Here is a 20,269-nt window from a genome sequence, read left to right as displayed (position 1 = left end):
TACAAGATTGTCCTAAGCTGCTAAACCTAACATCAACAGCCTTAGTCCTAGCTCAAGAAGCAGGGCAAGGCTGACGATGAAGAAAAACAGGAAGAAGAAAATAAATCATTTCTTTTTCCTACTCTCGACAAACAGAATAGCGAGTCTGATGATTCGCTCTTGCTGGCGGAGAGCTTCCAGCCTTTCCTCCTTTAATCGCTCCAGATGGCGATGGTAATCCATGTAGAAGAACAGGAGGTGGGTGAGTACCTCCTGGGGAACTGAGTCCCATATCTCATCAGAAATGGCAGTGACGTGCCATTTTTGCTGCCAGGCTTCACAGCTCAGCTCCATGTTGAATTTTTTATAGTTCAAAAACATATTGTAATTGACCATGGTGTTTTTGATATAAAGAGTATGAAGATGAGTTAGTGATAAAAGAGGTGATGTGAAGGCTGATGTGAAGTGGTTGTTTATATAGGGAAAAGAATGCCAGGAGACGTAAAGAAATTTAATGCTGGCAGGTAGAATTAATTCTACCTCATCTCCCTAGACTGGGAAGACGAAAAACAGTCATTGGAAGTGTAAGTCAGGGTTAATGCGCACAAGTAACAAGTAAAAATTATTGTACGTGTATGTGAACCACTATCCCTTATGATATTGACTGTTAATATTCTACCCAAACATGTTCTGATTTAAAATGAAACTATTTTTAGATTTTAACCACAAATAAGTCAAGTAAAGGATTATATTTTAATATCAGAACTTAGACTTATATCAGAACTTAACAGTTATCAGAACATGATTTCTTAACTAAAAAAATGAATGCCTATCTTAGTAAGTCCTCACACAAATGCAGATATAGATTCTTCAGAACTTAGTCATCAGAACATGCAATCAGAACTTATCCTCAGAATTTGTGCAATGTGACACAGAAACTGTTCATCTAAAATAACATAGATCACCACAGTAAGTTTCATCATTCATATGGAGTGTTTAGTGTGTGCATTTAGCTAAATATCAGACAAAGAGTAAAGTCTGATTCACTTCAGTATATCTTAGAAATAAGGCATAACTAAAACTTTACTAAAAACCTGTCATTATTATGAAACCTACTATTGAATGAGTTCATGCTTGAGTCCACCTCAACTATTTTGTGCTAATTTTGTGCATCTTTTGAAATTCCATTTTACAATGGCTTCTCAGTGTAAGTGAGTCACGACTGCTTATCAGAATTTATGCTATTATCAGAGTATTTCTCCAGTAATCATAGAGTGTGAAAAGTCACCAAGAAAATATTTTGCTTTTCTGATACATATTTACTTAATACCAGCAATGCACTTGGGTCGTCCCTTCCAGATTTGTACTGTAGATCTCAAAGGAGTACCTGAATTTTAATCCTTGATTCTTTTCTTTTTCTTTTGATAAGAGAGGTTTATCAGCACTTAGTACATTCAACAGATTTACTAGCATCAGAACTTAACAGATGAGAAGAATTATTCTAGTTTGTGACTTAGTAATAAGATAGACAAAGTAAACTCAACTAAGCTCAATATCAGAATTTGCTTGTGTCAATAGATTTTCACAGAAATAATTACTTCTTACATGGGATCCCTAGTTTATTGAAGACTACTAGGTAAGCATCTAGCACAGGTATCCTCATAGAATTGAATAGTTACATAAACAGACATATCATTTTCAGAGTTGAGAAACTTACATCAGACAACAGTCCGTACTTAAGCAAATTTTCAATTAAGCACAGAATACACAAAGAGAGTAATATCTGTAAATATTGATCATAAAGTCTGATGCATCAGAACAAAACTAAGCAGATTTAGAGAAAGAACCTGAAACCATTCCAAGTTCATTTACCAATCTTGTAAAAGTAGCTTCACACAGTGGTTTTATAAAGATATCTGCTAGTTGTTGATCTGTTGGAACAAAGTGCAATTCCACTGTACCTTCATCCACATGTTCCCTTATGAAGTGATACCTGATGCTGATGTGCTTTGTCATTGAGTGTTGAACTGGATTACCTGTCATAGCAATAGCACTTTGATTATCACAGTAAATAGGGATTTTAAAAATATGTTAACCCATAATCTAGTAACTGATTCTTCATCCAAAGAATCTGTGCACAACAACTTCCTGCAGCAATGTTCTCTGCTTCTGCAGTTGATGTCAAAATTGACTTTTGTTTCTTGCTAAATCAAGAAACCAATCTGCCTCCAAGAAATTGGCAGCTTCCACTTGTGCTTTTCCTGTCAATTTTGCAACCTGCAAAATCTGCATCTGAGTAACCTATTAGTTTAAAATCTGATTCTCTGGGATACCACAATCCCAGATCAGCTGTTCCCTTAAGATACTTGAAAATTCTTTTCACAGCTGTTAAGTGAGGTTCTCTTGGATCTGCTTGAAATCTTGCACAAAGACAGGTAGCATACATGATATCAGGTCTACTAGCAGTTAGATAGAGTAGAGAGCCAATCATACCTCTGTAATCAGTAATATCTACTGATTTACCAGTATCCCAAACTCATCATACTCATCTGATACCTTGACTGCATCAGTTTGGCAAACTTTTTGCAAAGTCTGTCATTTGTAGACCCAAAAATGATATCATCAACATAAATCTGGACCAGAAGTAAGTCATTTCCATGGTTGAGGTAGAACAGTGTTTTGTCTATAGTTCCTCTGTTAAATCCACTTTCCAGAAGAAACTGAGCTAAAGTCTCATACCATGCTCTAGGAGCTTGCTTAAGTCCATAAAGTGCTTTATCAAGCCTGTAGACATAATATGGATATTTGGAATCTACAAAGCCTGGAGGTTGTTTAATATGTACTTCTTCCTCCAATTCTCTATTGAGAAAAGCACTTTTCACATCCATTTGAAAGACAGTAAACTTTTTGTGAGCAACATAAGCCAAAAATATCCTTATGGCTTCTAACCTAGCAACTGGTGCAAATGTTTCATCATAATCAATTCCCTCATGTTGAGAATATCCTTTTGCAACCAGCCTTGCCTTATTCCTTGTAATTATGCCATCACTGTCAGTTTTGTTTCTGAATACCCACTTTGTACCCACAACAGATCTATTCTTTGGTCTTGGCACTAGGATCCAGACTTTGTTTCTTTCAAATTCATTTAACTCTTCCTGCATTGCTTGCACCCAATCAGCATCTTGAAGAGCTTCTTCCACTTTCTTTGGCTCAGTCTGAGAAAGAAAAGAATTGTAAAGACATTCATTTGAAGTACCTATTCTAGTTCTGACACCTGCATCAGGATTTCCAATTATCAAATCAGGTGTATGTGATTTAGTCCACTTCCTTGCAGATGGAAGGTTTTCTCTAGAACTGGATGCTCCCCCATGATCCATGCTGTCTTCATTTTCATTTTCTGATGCTCCCCCTGAAACTATGCTCTCTGAGTTGGATTCTTCAGAATTTAAATTTTCAGAACTATCAGAACTTGGCTTATCAGAACTTGATGAATCTGGACTTGAAGAGCCAGATGTATGTTCTGATGCTTCATGAGATGTGGTAAGATCTTGAGTATGCTCCCCCTGCATAGGTGCATCTTCCTTTGGCGTAGTCACCACAGTTTCAATAACGTCAGAGTTTAATCCATCAAAGTTTGCAGTATCAGTATCAGAATTTGAGTCTTCATTTTCAAATCTCAGCTGATCATGATCAATAAAATCTTCAAGTCCAGTAATCTTTTTGTCATCAAAAGAGACATTGATAGACTTCATGACCACTTTTGTTCTCAAGTTATAGACTCTGAAGGCTTTTGTGGAAAGTGGATATCCAACAAAGATTCCTTCATCAGCTTTTAGATCAAATTTGGATAGCTGTTCAGGATGAGTCTTAAGAACAAAACATTACATCCAAATACATGAAAATACTTCAGATTTGGCTTCTTTTTCTTCACCATCTCATATGGTGTCTTTCCTTGCTTGTTAATGAGTGTTGCATTTTGAGTAAAACAAGCAGTCTGCACAGCTTCAACCTAGAAATAGGTTGGAAGCTTTGCTTCTTCAAGCATTGTACGTGCAGCTTCAATGAGAGTTCTATTCTTCCTTTCAACAACTCCATTTTGTTGTGGAGTTCCAGGAGCAGAGAATTCCTGCTTGATTCCATGGTTTTTGCAGAACTCTTCCATTATCAAATTCTTGAACTCAGTGCCATTATCACTCCTTATTGTCTTCACAGAATCTTTGACCAATTTATCCAATTGTTTGACATGATCAATCAAGATAGATGCAGTTTCACTTTTTGTGTGCAAGAAATACACCCATGTGTATCTGGTGAACTCATCTACTATGACCAAGGCATATTTATTCTTTACAATAGACATGACATTCACTGGACCAAATAGATCAATATGTAGTAGGTGATAAGGCTCAAGAATTGATGATTCAGTTTTGCTCTTGAATGAGGATTTTCTTTGTTTTGCCTTCTGACTAAAATCACAAAGGCCATCAGGAGAAAATACTGACTTTGGCAGTCCTCTCACAAGATCTTTGTTGACCAACTCATTTATATTGGTGAAATTTAAATGAGAGAGTTTCTTGTGCCAATTCCAGCTTTCTTCAATTGATGCTCTATTCATCAGACAGATTGCAGAACCATCAGTACTTGTTGAAAGCTTAGCTTCATAAATGTTACCATGCCTGTATCCTTTCAGAATAACTTTTCCTGTAGATTTACTCACAACTTCACAGTGTTCTTCAAAGAAATCAACATGATAACCTCTGTCACAGATTTGACTTATACTCAGCAGATTGTGTTTAAGTCCTAAGACCAGAGCTACTTCTTTAATGATGACATTCCCAAGATTGATATTGCCATATCCCAATGTTTTTCCAATGTTGCCATCTCCATAAGAAACACTTGGACCAGCTTTCTCCACAAAGTCTGATAGCGGGGCTTTATTTCTAGTCATATGTCCTGAACATCCACTGTGCAGAACTAGGATGTTTTTCCTGTTGCCCTGTAATCACAAAGACCACTAATGATTAGTTTTAAGGACCCAGACTTGCTTGGATCATTTGGCCTTATCAAGTTTGTTAACATTTGCAGCGGATTTAGCATCAGAGTTTATGTTAACATTTTTCTTATCAGAATTTACACTATCAGACTTTGAATCAGAATTTACACTAGAAGGAACAATGGAAACTTTCTTTAAAGAAGGTTTTATTTGATAATAATCATAGTACAAACTATGATATTCCTTACAAGTATAAATGGAATGCCACAAACTACCACAATGAAAACAAGGATTTTGTGGCTTATATCTAACAGACTGACTCTTAACTCCTGACCTTGAAGGTAAGGAGTTTATGTTCTTATTCTTCCTGCAAAAAGAAGCCAGATGGTTAGAACTTCCACAGTTATGACAAGTTTTCCTAGGAGCATCAGGAACAGGCTTATAATCATTGCTTTTATTCACACCTTCCTTTCCATTCCTATTTTTCCTAGGTGATTTTACCTTGTTTGCGTTCTTAACATCTTTCCGCTTATGCTTAAGCTGCTTCTTAGTCATTAAGCCTATGTTTACTTCAGCTGTCTTTTCCTGTTTTAGTTTGTCAGAAGTTAATCCCTTTTAACTTCTGATTTCTCATTATCAGATTTTACAGTTACAAACTTAACAGGTTTTAACTTTGGCTTTTTCTTAACAACAGGCTTAATTTCTACAGTTCCTTTATCATTCTTATCCTCTCCATAACCTAAGCCCTCTTTCCAGTTTTCACTACTTAGCAAATTTTGAGTTGTTCTACCAGAGTTAGTCCAAGTCCTGATAACCTCTCTTTCCTTTTCTAACTCAGTTCTTAGAGATTCATTCATTTTTAGCACTTCATCCCTAACATAAAAAACATCATCTCTATCTTTCTGAGTTTGATGGAACATAACTAACTCTTTTTCTAAGAAATCATTTCTTTTCTTAAAAGCAAGATTTTCAGAAGTTAATCTTTCACATGTTAAGGTTTGATCTCTATAACTAACAAACATGGTTTTAAGATATCTTCTCAGCTCATTAATATCATCATTATGAAAAGCATAAGTAGTTTGAGGTACCTTTGATTCAGCAGCTTCAGAACTGCTTTCAGCACTTGCTTTATCAGCATTTGCCATCAAAGCATAATTCTCCTCACTTTCAGAGTCTAAGGTATCTGTCCAGCTTTTCTTCTTTGTGACAAGAGCCTTGCCTTTGTCACTCTTCACTTTCTTGCAATCAGGAGATATGTGGCCTTTCTCACCACAGTTATAGCATTTGACATTGGTATAATCTCCTCTGTCAGACTTTCCTCCTCTGCCCTCAGATCTTCTGAAATTCTTCTTATCAGAACTTGTGCCTTTCCTGGAAAACTTCTTTCCCTTCCTGAACTTCCTGTATGCAATCTTTGTGATCCCTTTCACCATAAGAGCACACAGCTTCATCATCTCCTCATCAGCATCAGTCTCAGGCAAGCTTTCAGATTCTGAGTCAGAATCACTTTCAGAACTTGATGACTCAGTATCAGACTTTGTGAAAAGAGCTTTACCCTTGTCTTTCCTTGAGGTAGCTGCCTTGGGGGATTCTTGTTCAGCCTTAAGAGCAACTGTCCTTGACTTTCCTCCTTTCCCCTTGCTTCTTTGTTCCATCTCAAGTTCATGAGTCTTGAGCATTCCATAAATTTCATCAAGAGTTGTTTCATCAAGATTGTAGTTGTCTCTTATTGTTGTTGCCTTCAAATCCCCGCATTCAGGAAGAGCTAACAGGAATTTAAGGTTTGAATCTTCAAGATCATACTCCTTATTAACCAGTGACAAATCATTCAAGAGTTTGACAAATCTATCATATAAATCAGTCAATGACTCATTAGCCTTTGATTCAAAGTGTTCATACTCTTGAGTGAGTATTGTCTTCCTGTTTTTCTTAATTGTATCAGTTCCCAGACACCTTATTTCCAGAGCATCCCATATCTCCTTTGCAGTCTTGCAGTTAATTACCCTGTTTGACATTACATTATCAATGGCATTATGCAGTAAGTGTCGTACCTTAGCATCCTTAGCAATTGATGCGATATCTTCAGCAGTGTAATCACTCTTCTCCTTTGGTACAGTCTTTGCTGCTTCACCTGTAACTGCAACAGCCAGCTTGGTAGGTTTGTGAGGTCCTTCCTTGACTCTATCAAGATATTTTGGATCTGTAGCTTCCAGAAACATGGTCATCCTCACCTTCCATATGGCATATTCAGATGGTTTCAGTATGGGAACTATGATGGTCTCATACCGACTTTGAATTTGTGTCTTTGGAGGTTCTTCAATTTTGGTGGGCTTAGTTGGAGTTTCTGTGTTAGACATGATTGTGTTTGGATCTTAAACTGTTTGTGCGTTAACAGATAGGCTCTGATACCACTTGTTAGGTCACACACACACTATAAAGGGGGTGAATACAGTGTAAAGTACAATCAAATCAAACTTTAATAACTCAAGTAACAGAAAAAAAACTTTATTGAAACAATAAACTCTGTTACAGTATGGAACTGTTACCTCTCAGTGATAAACAAATATCACGAGAGCTGCTAGGGTTTTTATGAATAATCTTCTCGATTATATAACACTTATAGTGTAAACCCTATGTCTGTGTTTATATACTACACAATTACAAGATAATCGCTAATTGATATGGAATGTAATTCTGTTTCCTAAAATATATCAATCAGATATCTTTTCTTCCAAGTATTCTATTCTTCATAGAATTCCTTCTTCATGCATATCTCTTCTTATGTTTGTCTCGATCTTCTTTCCTTTAATCAGCTGTTGTCTTTATCTGAACGTCCTTCAGTACTTAAGTTCTGATATCCATCTTCTGATGATTATCTCCTGATAATATAAGTACTGATATCCTTAAGTCCTGACTTCCAGTAAGTACTGATTTATCCTGTTTAAGTAAGATCTGAAAACTAAACATAAATCATATTAGCCATGACATTATCAAATATATCTAACATTTTCGATTAACAACTGCCTTCAGCGCTCAATGACATAAATTGGAGTAGACTTTGGGTTGGCCACCCATATAGGATCAAGAAATCCGCGATTCTCACTAGAGGATTTTGTTAAAATAATATAAACTGAATTTTATTTTATTATTATAATTATTTAGAATGATCTTAAAAATATCTAGAATGGTCTTTTAAGTTTATAAAAACTTTTGTAGTTCAAGACTTTTAACATTTATAGATAGTTTATGAACCAATAGGAAATAATATTAAATAGATTGCATGTAAATGAATTTTTTAATTAGTAGATTCCATGTAGTCCTATTAAAAAACAATCTTCTAAGTTTTGTGATATCAAAATTTTTTTAGTGAACTACATTTGTTAGTTTTATATCTCTTTTGTGTGTAAGTTATAATGTGGATCATTGAAAAGAAATTTCTTCTCTTTACTCTCCAACATTTTAATATACTTAAATTCATACAAATTTATATCAAGGGGCAGGTTTAGAGATGCTTTACAAAATAACAAACTCCAAACTCAACTTCGCGGTTTGACCGGAACAATTTTAATTAGTGGATCATCCAAATAAAAGAATTATACATCTCTCAAGATCTATGTGAGATTTTGTAAAATGGATACCAAGAGCCGGTGAATTAAACCAATCTTTTATAAAAAAACAATTAAGCATTTGGGAATTGAAAAAGGGATAAAAAGACTTTCTACCTTATTTATCAAGTGGTGGATGAAGTAAGGTTTAGGAAAATTTAAACTGCATCAACATCAAACGAGGCACGATACTTTTCCGATCATTTTTAAAAAGTCGTAACATCTTAGTTGTTTAATCTGAGTTTTACTGACCATACTTTATATTCGTATAAAAAGTTCTGTATTAACATGTATTCATCTTTTTAAGCTCTTATAACCGATCTATAAGGAAAGATAAATCCGTACAATTATTTATTATAATAAAATACCAATTTGAGATATTATACAACTTCTACCATAAAGTGATAATTGACATACAAAGCATGATTGTAACACCCTCCAAATCCGGGGTATAGATCTGGGGTATTACTATCACTAACTACCTTACTGAACCTGTACAATAATAATATAAACATATAATTACCCCTTAGTACTACTACTCAGGATCTTTTAAGGTTAAGGTGTGAAAACAAGAACAACTTACCACCTCTTATTATAACAACTTAAACAAACTGTCTTACAAAACTTCTTTATTACAAACCATCTTTCTACATAAATTTTAAACTAAGTTTCATTTTATTCAAACCACAACTACAACTTATCCTGTTACACCTGCTCTGGCATCTCAAAACTCTTTTCTGGAATTGGGATAAACACTCTGGGCACCAGAGGGTCCCGCTGCTTCACCCGCTTCTTTACTACTCGGGTTCATATGGGTTTCATTCTCAACTTTAACTGAAAAACAAGGTGAATAACAATAATAGGGGTAGCCAAAATTGCTCAACAAGCCTGCAACAATATATATATATATAGTGTTAGGAATGTATGTGCATTAGTTTGATGATATGTTTAACAAAATACTTAAGTAGAAATTTAGTGTCTGTAGCCTCAACGGATAAGACCACTTTGGCTATCCGTTGATGGTGTAGCTTTACTTAGAAATAAGTCTAGTGTTGTAGCATATTTCAGTCTCTGTATTTAAAATGTAATTCTTGGAAGTTGAGAGAAACTATGAGTCATGTTGACTACTAGATGATATGCAGATAGGAAGGCCAATTGTAAATACTTCATGCCTTGTAATTTTGTATAAGTGAAGTGGTATCAACGGATGACTTAAAGACCTTCAACGGATGAGAAGCTAAGCTTCAACGGATGTCTCTAAAGCTTCAACGGATAAAGTCATCAACGGATAACATCCTTCAACGGATGAGTGCATCAACGGATGAAAGCTTCAACGGATAACATCCTTCAACGGATGAGTGCATCAACGGATGAAAGCTTCAACGGATGTTCTGATGATTAGCCGTTGATAAGGGGTAGTTGTACCTACAAACAGAGGCACATGGGTTGATAGAGACAACTGAGATGTGGTAGCCGAATTTCAGGAACAACAGAAAAAGCAGCCGTTCTTCTTTAGTACAAAGATGCAATAGTCAACAAAGTACTGGAGTGAACAGGAAAAGAAGCAAGTGAAGATCTTATTTTATTACTGTATTTTATATTGTTCTTCACTTGTACACTTGGTAAAATATAAACCAAGTAGAAGCTAGTAATTAGATGAGAGATTTTCCAGAGCTGTTTAGAAAAATATTGAGAGAAAATTCATCTAGTTTGTACTAGGATGCAGCTGTGATCAACATTGTTTAATCACAGATTTTCTAAAATACCATCTCTGGTGGAACAACAAATCCACCAGAAAAGTTTTTAAGGTCTGTTGTGTTCTTTACATTTGTGCTTGAATATATATCTGTCTGTATTAGCTTAAAGCAATTCACACACTTGTTCTTCTTGAACACACAACTTTCATAAACTGCTCAAAACTTGAAAAAGTTTTGAGATTTACATTCAACCCCCCTTCTGTAAATCTCATTGTTAGTCCACTAGGAATAACAATTGGTATCAGAGCAGGCTCTTGACATACAAAGAGTTTAAAGATCTTGGAATCTAACAAAGATGAGTAAGAAGGATATTGGAGTAAAGATCCCAGTTCTTGACAAAGACAGTTATCACCATTGGAAGGTGAAAATGCACCTTCATCTACTCTCCCAAGATGAAGGTTATGTAAACTGCATTGAGAATGGTCCTCACATTCCCCACAAAGTAGCAACAGTTGCTACAGCCACAGTTGCTGTTGGTCAATCCATTCCAAAACCTAGAGCAGAATGGACAATGGAAGACACAGAAGAAGTCCACAAGGATAAGAAGGCTATGAACATTTTGTTTAATGGTCTTAACATGGATATGTTTGATAATGTGATAAATTGCACAACTGCAAAAGAGGTTTGGGACACAGTTCAACTACTGTGTGAAGGTACAGAACAAGTGAAAGAAAACAAAATGCAGCTTCTCATTCAACAGTATGAATACTTTCATTTTGAAGAAAATGAATCTTTAAATGAAACATTCAATAGGTTCCAAAAGCTGTTGAATGGACTGAAGCTGTATGGAAGAGTGTACCAGGTGAAGGATTCAAATCTTAAATTTTTAAGATCCTTGCCAAAGGAATGGAAACCCATGACTGTCTCCTTAAGAAACTCTCAAGATTATAAGGACTTCACTCTTGAAAGATTGTATGGAATCTTGAAGACTTATGAACTAGAGCTGGAACAGGATGAGGTATTGGAGAAGGGGAGAAAGAAAGGAAGTTCAGTTGCATTGGTAGCTGAAGATGAGAGGAAATGCAGACAAGAAACTGCGAGATCTACATCAAACTCCAAAGATGGTATAAGAAATCAGGAATCAAGCAAGGGGAAAGAGCAAGTTGCTGAAAATGAAGACAACTCCAGCCAAGATGACTCAGATGGTATTGATGAGCATCTTGCATTTCTGTCCAGAAGATTTGCAAAGATGAAATTCAAGAAAAACACTAGAGCCACTAAACCTCACAAAAACACTGTGGACAAATCCAAGTTCAAGTGTTTCAATTGTGGTATAAGTGGACACTTTGCAGGTGAGTGCAGAAAGCCAACTTCTGAAAAGAAGAAATTTGAACAAGTAGATTACAAAAAGAAATATTTTGATCTACTCAAGCAAAAGGAGAGGGCTTTCATTACTCAAGAAAGGGACTGGGCAGCTAATGGAGATGAAGAGGATGAAGATGTGGAGTATGTCAACCTTGCTCTCATGGCTGATTCTGAAGAAAATGAAGTTAGTTCATCAAGCAATCAGGGAAATAGAAGAAATCTATGGTACTTGGACAGTGGTTGTTCAAGACACATGACAGGAGATTTCTCCCTGCTCACAGAGTTCAAGGAGAGAGCTGGCCCTAGCATAACCTTTGGAGATGACAGCAAAGGGTTTACTATGGGATATGGCTTGATTTCAACAAGGAATGTCATCATTAATGAAGTTGCATTAGTTGATGGTCTCAAGCACAATTTACTGAGCATCAGTCAACTATGTGATAGAGGGAATACAGTTTCCTTCAATTCTGAAGCCTGTGTTGTCACTAGTAAGAAAGACAACAAAGTGGTTCTAACTGGAGTTAGAAAAGGAAATGTGTACATAGCTGACTTCAACTCTACAGATGCAGAATCCATTACTTGTCTCTTCAGCAAAGCAAGCACAGTTGAAAGTTGGCTATGGCACAAGAAGCTATCTCACTTGAATTTCAAGACAATGAATGATCTAGTCAAAAAGGACTTAGTTAGAGGAATCCCTCTAGTTGAATTCTCAAGGGATGGTTTGTGTGATGCTTGTCAGAAAGGAAAACAAAGGAAAGCATCATTCAAAAAGAAGCTTGAATCAACAATTGATGAACCATTACAGCTGCTACATATGGATTTGTTTGGACCAGTCAATGTATTGTCTATTGCAAGAAAAAGATATTGCTTAGTGATTGTAGATGATTTCTCAAAGTTCTCATGGGTCTATTTTCTTGGATCAAAGGATGAAGCAAGTGAAATCATTATCAATCACATCAGGCAAGTCAACAATCATCCTGACTTGAAGGTTAGAAATATCAGGAGTGACAATGGAACTGAGTTCAAGAATTTGACATTAAGGCTGTTCTGTGAAGAAAATGGAATCATGCATGAGTTCTCAGCTCCAAGAACACCTCAGCAAAATGGGGTTGTTGAAAGAAAGAACAGATCTTTAATTGAAGCTGCCAGAACAATGCTTGAAGAATCAAAGTTACCAACATATTTCTGGGCTGAAGCTGTTAATTGTGCCTGCTTCACTCAGAATATTTCTTTGATCAATCAAGCTAAAGGCATGACTCCTTATCAGTTGTTCAAGAGAAGAAAACCTACTCTAAACTTTCTTCATGTCTTTGGATGTAAATGCTTTATACTGAGGAATCAATCTGACCATAAAGGGAAGTTTGATGCAAAGGCTGATGAAGGGATATTTGTTGGTTACTCAGCTGGAAAATCTTATAGGGTCTACAATCTAAGAACCAACATTGTTATGGAATCTGTGCATGTTGTGTTTGATGATAAAAAGATTGATGGACTAACAGATGAGGGACATAATGAGAGACTCAAATTTGACAACATTGAGATATATTGTGATGATAGTGAAGGGGAGACTGATGGAGATGACACTTCAAAAGGGATTCAAAACATGCCCTTGGATAATGCACAAAATACTGCATCCGTTGATAGAGGCAATGCAGTATCCGTTGAAAGACATAGTGCATCATCCGTTGAAGTACAAAATGAAGCATCCGTTGATCATAGTTCATCAACGGATAATCGATTTACATCATCAGTTGATAGAACTCCAAGTTCCCTGCAAAGGACCAACAACTCAGGGGGAGTTTCAACTAGTCAACACTCTGTCTCACATCATGACAATACTGAGGCCACCTCATCTAGAGCACATCTTCCACCACAAAGGAAATGGACCAAGAATCATCCCTTTGAACTGATCATTGGTGATGCATCATCTAAAGTGCAAACAAGAAAAGCCACTCAAGATGAATGTCTGTATAGTAGCTTTCTGTCTCAGGAGGAACCTAAGAAAGTGGAAGAAGCTCTATTGGATCCAGATTGGATATTAGCTATGCAGGAAGAGCTGAACCAATTTGAGAGAAACCAAGTATGGAAGCTGGTACCCAAACCAAAGAACAAGAGTCCTATTGACACAAAGTGGGTATTCAGAAACAAGATGGATGAAAATGGCATTATCATAAGGAATAAAGCCAGACTGGTTGCTAAAGGCTATTCTCAGCAAGAGGGAATAGATTTTGATGAAACATATGCTCCTGTTGCAAGACTTGAAGCCATCAGAATATTTCTAGCCCATGCAGCCCATGCCAATTTCAAAGTCTATCAAATGGATGTCAAGAGTGCATTTCTAAATGGGAAATTAGAGGAAGAAGTCTATGTAAGTCAACCTCCAGGATTTGAAGATCCAAATTTTCCAGACTATGTGTATTATCTGTTGAAAGCACTCTATGGACTGAAGCAAGCACCTAGAGCCTGGTATGAAACCTTATCAAAATTTCTTTTGGAGAATCACTTCACTAGAGGTACTGTTGATAAAACTCTCTTCTTTAGGGATGTTAATGGATCTAGTATACTTGTTCAAATTTATGTAGATGACATAATATTTGGCTCTATAGATGATAAACTTTGCAAAAAGTTTGCTAAGCTAATGCAAAGTAATTATGAAATGAGCCTAATGGGAGAACTAACCTATTTTCTTGGTTTACAAGTTAAACAAGTTAGTGATGGAATTTTCATTAGTCAAACTAAATATATTTATGATCTTTTAAAGAAGTTTGACTTAATGGAATGTTCATCTGCAAAAACTCCCATGGCCACTGCCACCAAACTTGAATTAAATAAGACTGAAAGGTCTGTGGATATTACAAGTTATAGAGGCATGGTTGGTTCACTTTTATATTTAACTGCTAGCAGACCAGATATAATGTTTGCTACATGTCTATGTGCTAGATTCCAAGCTGATCCTAGGGAGTCTCACTTAATTGCTATCAAAAGGATTTTCAGATATCTCAAGGGTACACCAAATTTAGGTATTTGGTATCCTAGAGAATCTGGCTTTGATCTAATTGGTTATTCAGATACAGACTATGCAGGTTGCAAAATAGATAGGAAAAGTACAACAGGCTCCTGCCAATTCCTGGGAAACAAGCTTGTATCATGGTTTAGCAAAAAGCAAAATTCAGTCTCTACTTCTACAGCTGAGGCTGAATACATTGCTGCTGGAAGTTGCTATTCTCAAGTGTTATGGATGAGGAACCAACTCCTTGACTATGGACTTCATGTTGATAGAATTCCTATCTTTTGTGACAACACAAGTGCCATAGCCATAACAGAGAATCCTGTGCAGCACTCAAGGACCAAGCACATTGATATCAAGTACCACTTCATTAGGGAGCATGTCATGAATGGTACAGTGGAACTACATTTTGTTCCAAGTGAACAACAAATTGCTGACATATTTACCAAGCCACTTGATGAATCAACATTCACAAGATTGGTAAGTGAGCTAGGTATGCTTAATTACTCTTAAAATTCATGTCTTTATTGCAATTTGAATTGAAGCCTGAAATATATTAGTTGCTAAGAACAAATTTGACTTTTAACATAGTTTATTCCATCAACGGATGTTCCCTATCCGTTGAAAGTCAAAATTGCTCTATCAACGGATAGTCATTATCCGTTGAAAGACAAATACATTTCTGGAATTTTTATCCGTCAACGGATAAAACTGAAGTACCTTTCAACGGATGACAATTTGCCTTATCCGTTGAAATGTCACATCAATCGATTCAGGTGTTTAACAGCCGTTGATTCTATTCTCTTAACCGTTGATACTCATACATACATCTGTATGTATTGGTTTTAAAGGTAGTTTTTAGAATACTTACAGTTTATTCTTAAACGGCTGAAATTCACTAACGCATATTTATTGATAAATCTTTATTTTATATTTTTGTTTATTAATTTGAGAAAGCATATAAGTCCTTCTGATTGTTCATTTTTACTTTACGCTTTCTTGAAATTTCAAGCATTTACCATTTTCTCTCTGCAAAAACTTCAAGTTATTCTCTGCAATTTCTACTCACAACAATGGCACCAGTCGTGAAGATTATGTCTCAATCTGGGTTCATCTATGAAAAGAACAATTTCATAGCTTTGGTAGAAAAGAATGAAGCCCACTCAGACTATCACAAAATGATGGACTTCATCAAAAACTGTAAACTTAGCTATGCAATGCTGGAAGCCCCAACAATTTTCTGTGAAGTAGTTGAGGAGATTTGGACAACTGCTGAGTTCAACTCCATGGATATGACTATCTCCTTCACTCTCAAAGGTAAAACTCACTGTATTAACTGTGATGATTTACAAGCATGTTTTAAATTGCCTGAGAACAATGCCATGACACCACACACTGATAGTGATGTATCCAGCATGTTAGATTCCATAGGTTATTCTCTTAACTCTGCTAATTTAGGGAGTATTAGAAGAAAAGGCCTTAGGAAAGAATGGAGTTTCCTTGGGGATGCCTTTATAAAGGTGTTCTCTGGGAAAATTAGTAATTTTGATGCCATAACTTCATCTCTGGTTAATATGCTCTATATGCTTGTTTCTGATAGGTATTTTAACTTTAGCAACTATGTGATGCTAGAATTAGGTACTAGATTAGGTAACAAAGCTAATAGACCTAATAACATCTATTATGCTAGATTCTTTATGTTATTGGCTAACCATGTTGCTGAAGGTTTAGTCATAATCAATGAGAATAATAAACTCAAGTGCTGGGCACAAGAGAAAAGAGTTCTTGCAGACTTGATGAGAATGGATCTTAACAGCAGTGTGCCATTGGTATATTTACCAATCATGAATGCACCTCAGGTAGGTGAGGTAATTGCTTCTACAACTCCTACTTCTTCCAACCCCTCTATTTCTTTATCTTCTAGTGTGGCCATGAAATCTGTGATGCCCCAACAGATTTCTACCAAGGTCACCAAAACTAAACTTTCAAAATCAAAGACAAAGAAATCCACCTCTGTTGTTTCTCAAAAGACAACAGTTGTAACACCAACTATTAACCCTGAGGTGAGTGAACAGGGTGTGAGTGGTGAGGGGAGGGGTGAACATCAAAGAAACCCCCAGGATAAGGAAGGAAAGTTGAGTGCTTCCCAAGCTAGCCAAGCCACAGTTTCTCAAAAAGCTGTGGTGGTTGAAAAGGTATCTAGCACATCCCTAGTAGCATCCTCCCAAAAGGATGTTACTATTGAAAATAGTTCCAAACCAGGAACACAGAACAAACGAGGGAGGGACACTAAAGCCAAACACTCACCAACAAAAGCCTTTATTAGAAGAAAGAAGGCTAGAACCCAATCTTCTACACAGGGTGCACACACTGCACAGATACATCCATCTGTATCTATGCCTTCTCAAACTCAGTTTGATGTGACTCCAATAAATGTGGAGTCACAGCCCCATTCTCTCACAATAATCACACATCAATCACCAAACACTTCATCACCATCTCTGGATGTGGATATGTTATTCCCATCAATTCCTGATTCTCCCTCTTTACAACTCAGGGAGAAGCCCCACTCAAATACAGGTGATCATCATCTCTTAGATGATTTGTTGGATCACCCGCAAATTCTTTCAGATATAATTGAGGGATCTGTGTCACCACATCTCAAATCAATCTACACAGATTCAACAGTTATATCACTTTCAATTTCAACTTCTTTTCCTTCTTCAACGGATATCACTCATCCGTTGACAAGTGGTTGTTCTTCAACGGATAAGCTTAACAGCAGTTATCCGTTGATAACATCAGTTTCACCTTCAACGGATATTCCACATCCGTTGACAGTCTCTACACAAATAACTGAATTAATCCCAAGTGTAGAAGACATGAATACTGTGCAATCACTCTTAGGATTGAGGGAAGGGAGTGACAATTTGAGTGAGAGGCTGGGTTGCTCCCAGGCAAAAGGAGAGATTGAGAGCTCAAAAATGCATGCTATTTCTTCCAGCATGGCAAAAGTAAGTGAGTGGAGTACCACCTTAGTAGGTGAAGGTGAGGGAGTGAGTTGTGTGAGCCAGGGGGAGCCCCTGATGCAAGAACATAGAGAAAAAGAGAGAAAAGCAGGTACAGTAGATACAAGGGTGGAACCAGCCATTGCTAATGAGTCAATGATTGTGGATGATGCTGAAAAAGAAAGACAATTTCAGCAACATTACAAAGCTGTAATTGATAACATTTCCTTGGATGCTGACACTTTTACTCATCCTGTGACAGCCTATCAACTGTTGGCTGCTCAGGGCAATGAGAAGGCAGAAAGGTCACTACATCTAGTGCACACAACATAATCTCTTCAAAGGGATAAAGCTGCCATTAACAAAATGCCTTCTACAGCTGGTGAGCCATCTGAGGAATTTGGAGCAAATTCTGATGATGATGACTCTATTTCTTTTGATGGAAGCATGAACTTAGGGGGAGATGAAGGCCCTAGTTCAATTCCAAATCTACCTGAATGGGCCTTGACTAAGGAGTATAGATCAGGGGAATTCAATGTCTCTTTAGTCAAACAAATCAACACTATTCAACAGGCCATTCAGAATACTTCACATGCAAGTATCAAGGCTATCCTTCAAGCTCACCTGGACTCACTGCATCTCATGAAGCTGCAGCAAGTGAAGCAGAATCTGAGTATAGATGATCTCAGGAAGGATATTGCTGACTTGAAAACCTATACTTCAGAAAAATTGGATTCAGTCATGCCCTATGGTACATTGCAGGACTTGGTTTTGAGATTAAAGAAAGAATCTGTTACTGAAAAATGGTTAGCCAAGTTAGAAGACAGAGTTCAAGTTATTGAAGATTCTGTGGCCACCATTCTTCACAATCAACAATCTCAAACCAGTCTCCTAATGTAGCTGGCAAAAGCACAAGGCTTGACCCCTCTCCTTGATGATAACAAAAAGGGGGAGAGTAAAAGGGAAGGGGAAGGAGAGCCATCTACAAAAGTCAACATATCTAAAGTGCTAGTTCCTGCCATCACTACTTCTCCAATCATTCAAATCAAGGGCAAGCCTGATGGAATTGATTTGATTCAGCTAGCAGCAGCTGAAATTCAAGTGAAAGAGCAAAGGAGGAGAATTGATGAAAGGTTGCAACTGTTGTTTGGTTCTACACAAGACAAATCAACATCTGTGAAATACAGCACAAAAATTGAACCAATCAACATGGAACTCATGCCAGTAGGGAGTCATAAGGATGGAGAAGCTTCTTCCAAAGAACTACAAGCTATAATTCTCAAGCCCAATGAAAGATCCAATAAGGACTTAACAAAGAATCCTTTAAAAGAAGTGGACTTTCCTCCTCCAAAAGCTGATGAGAACAAGATTTTAGGCAGAAGTATTGCTTATCTCAAAAAGACCATGGATGAGGCTGTAAGGAGAAATAGAGCTATTATCATTAGAGAGGGAAAGAGCATATGTGTGATGCAAGGACATCCCAAATTCTCAATAGCCAAGAAGGAAGAAGACAAGCAATTAAAGGCTGACAAAAGAGCACAAGCAAAGCTTGAACAACAGCTAAAATCAAGTCTAGTTGAAAAAGAAAAAGGGATTGAAGTCAGGGGTGAAGACAAGACTACAAACCTAGATGAGGTTTTAGGGAGTATATTTGGTGAGAGTGTGGAAGAAAGAGAGGAATGGCAGAAGGGAAACAGAAGAAAGGCCAAGGCACATAGAAGGAGTGGAGATAACACTGAAGTAACCAAATCTATATCTAAACCACTACCTTCCATACCTGAACCCCTTGTTGCTGATCCCACAATAAACATCCATGGTGAACCAATCATTCCAAAAGAGGAACCTATTGATTGGGACACTATCAAATTGCCTACCTTTCTAACCACTCTTCCACTACCAAAGAAACAGAAAAGAAAACCAAAATCTACACCTCCCATAACCTCTAAGAAATTCACTCAAAAACAAAAACCTAAGCCTAAGTCACCCATTTCTAAAGATGATTATGTTCACATCTGTGACATAAAAGAAATTTCAGACATTGAACTCTATCTGGATGAGCTGGAGGATGTAAGGGGAATAGCTGCCTACAGACAGCTACCAGAGAGATTAGTGTTCAGATATAAAGGAGCTGGGGAAAGAACATGGCCTCTCCACAGGATTCTGGATGAAGGCTACTCTACCTTGATTAGAGTCTTTTCAGCTATACAAAAGGATTCTGGCTTTACCAGAACTGCCAAGACTGAAATTCTCAACAAGATAGCCAATATAAGGAAAACTTGGAGGGAGCCCAATGCTTTACCCAGGACTTTACTCATTCAAGAAAGGGAAATGAAAATTCACAAATCACCTCATTGGTTGATGGAATTTAGAGATGATAAAGGAGTCAGAAGATTTTTCAGACTTGAAGACCAACTCAAGATTGCCAGCAATGAAACTCTCAAAGAAATGCAATCTAAGTTGGATGTCAGTATTGAAGATGAAGCTGAATTCTTCAGACAACTCCAACTCCAAATTGAGGAAAATGACAAAAGGCTAGGAAAGAAAACCAGGGAACAAAGAAGAAAAAGATGATTTGCTCAGACTAAAGGAGTGTCCTTGGAAACACTGTAAATCTTCAA

This window comes from Apium graveolens, chromosome 4 (genome assembly GCF_009905375.1).
Source record: "Apium graveolens cultivar Ventura chromosome 4, ASM990537v1, whole genome shotgun sequence".
Classification (NCBI taxonomy): domain Eukaryota; kingdom Viridiplantae; phylum Streptophyta; class Magnoliopsida; order Apiales; family Apiaceae; genus Apium; species Apium graveolens.
Note: the sequence above shows the minus strand (reverse complement) of the source record.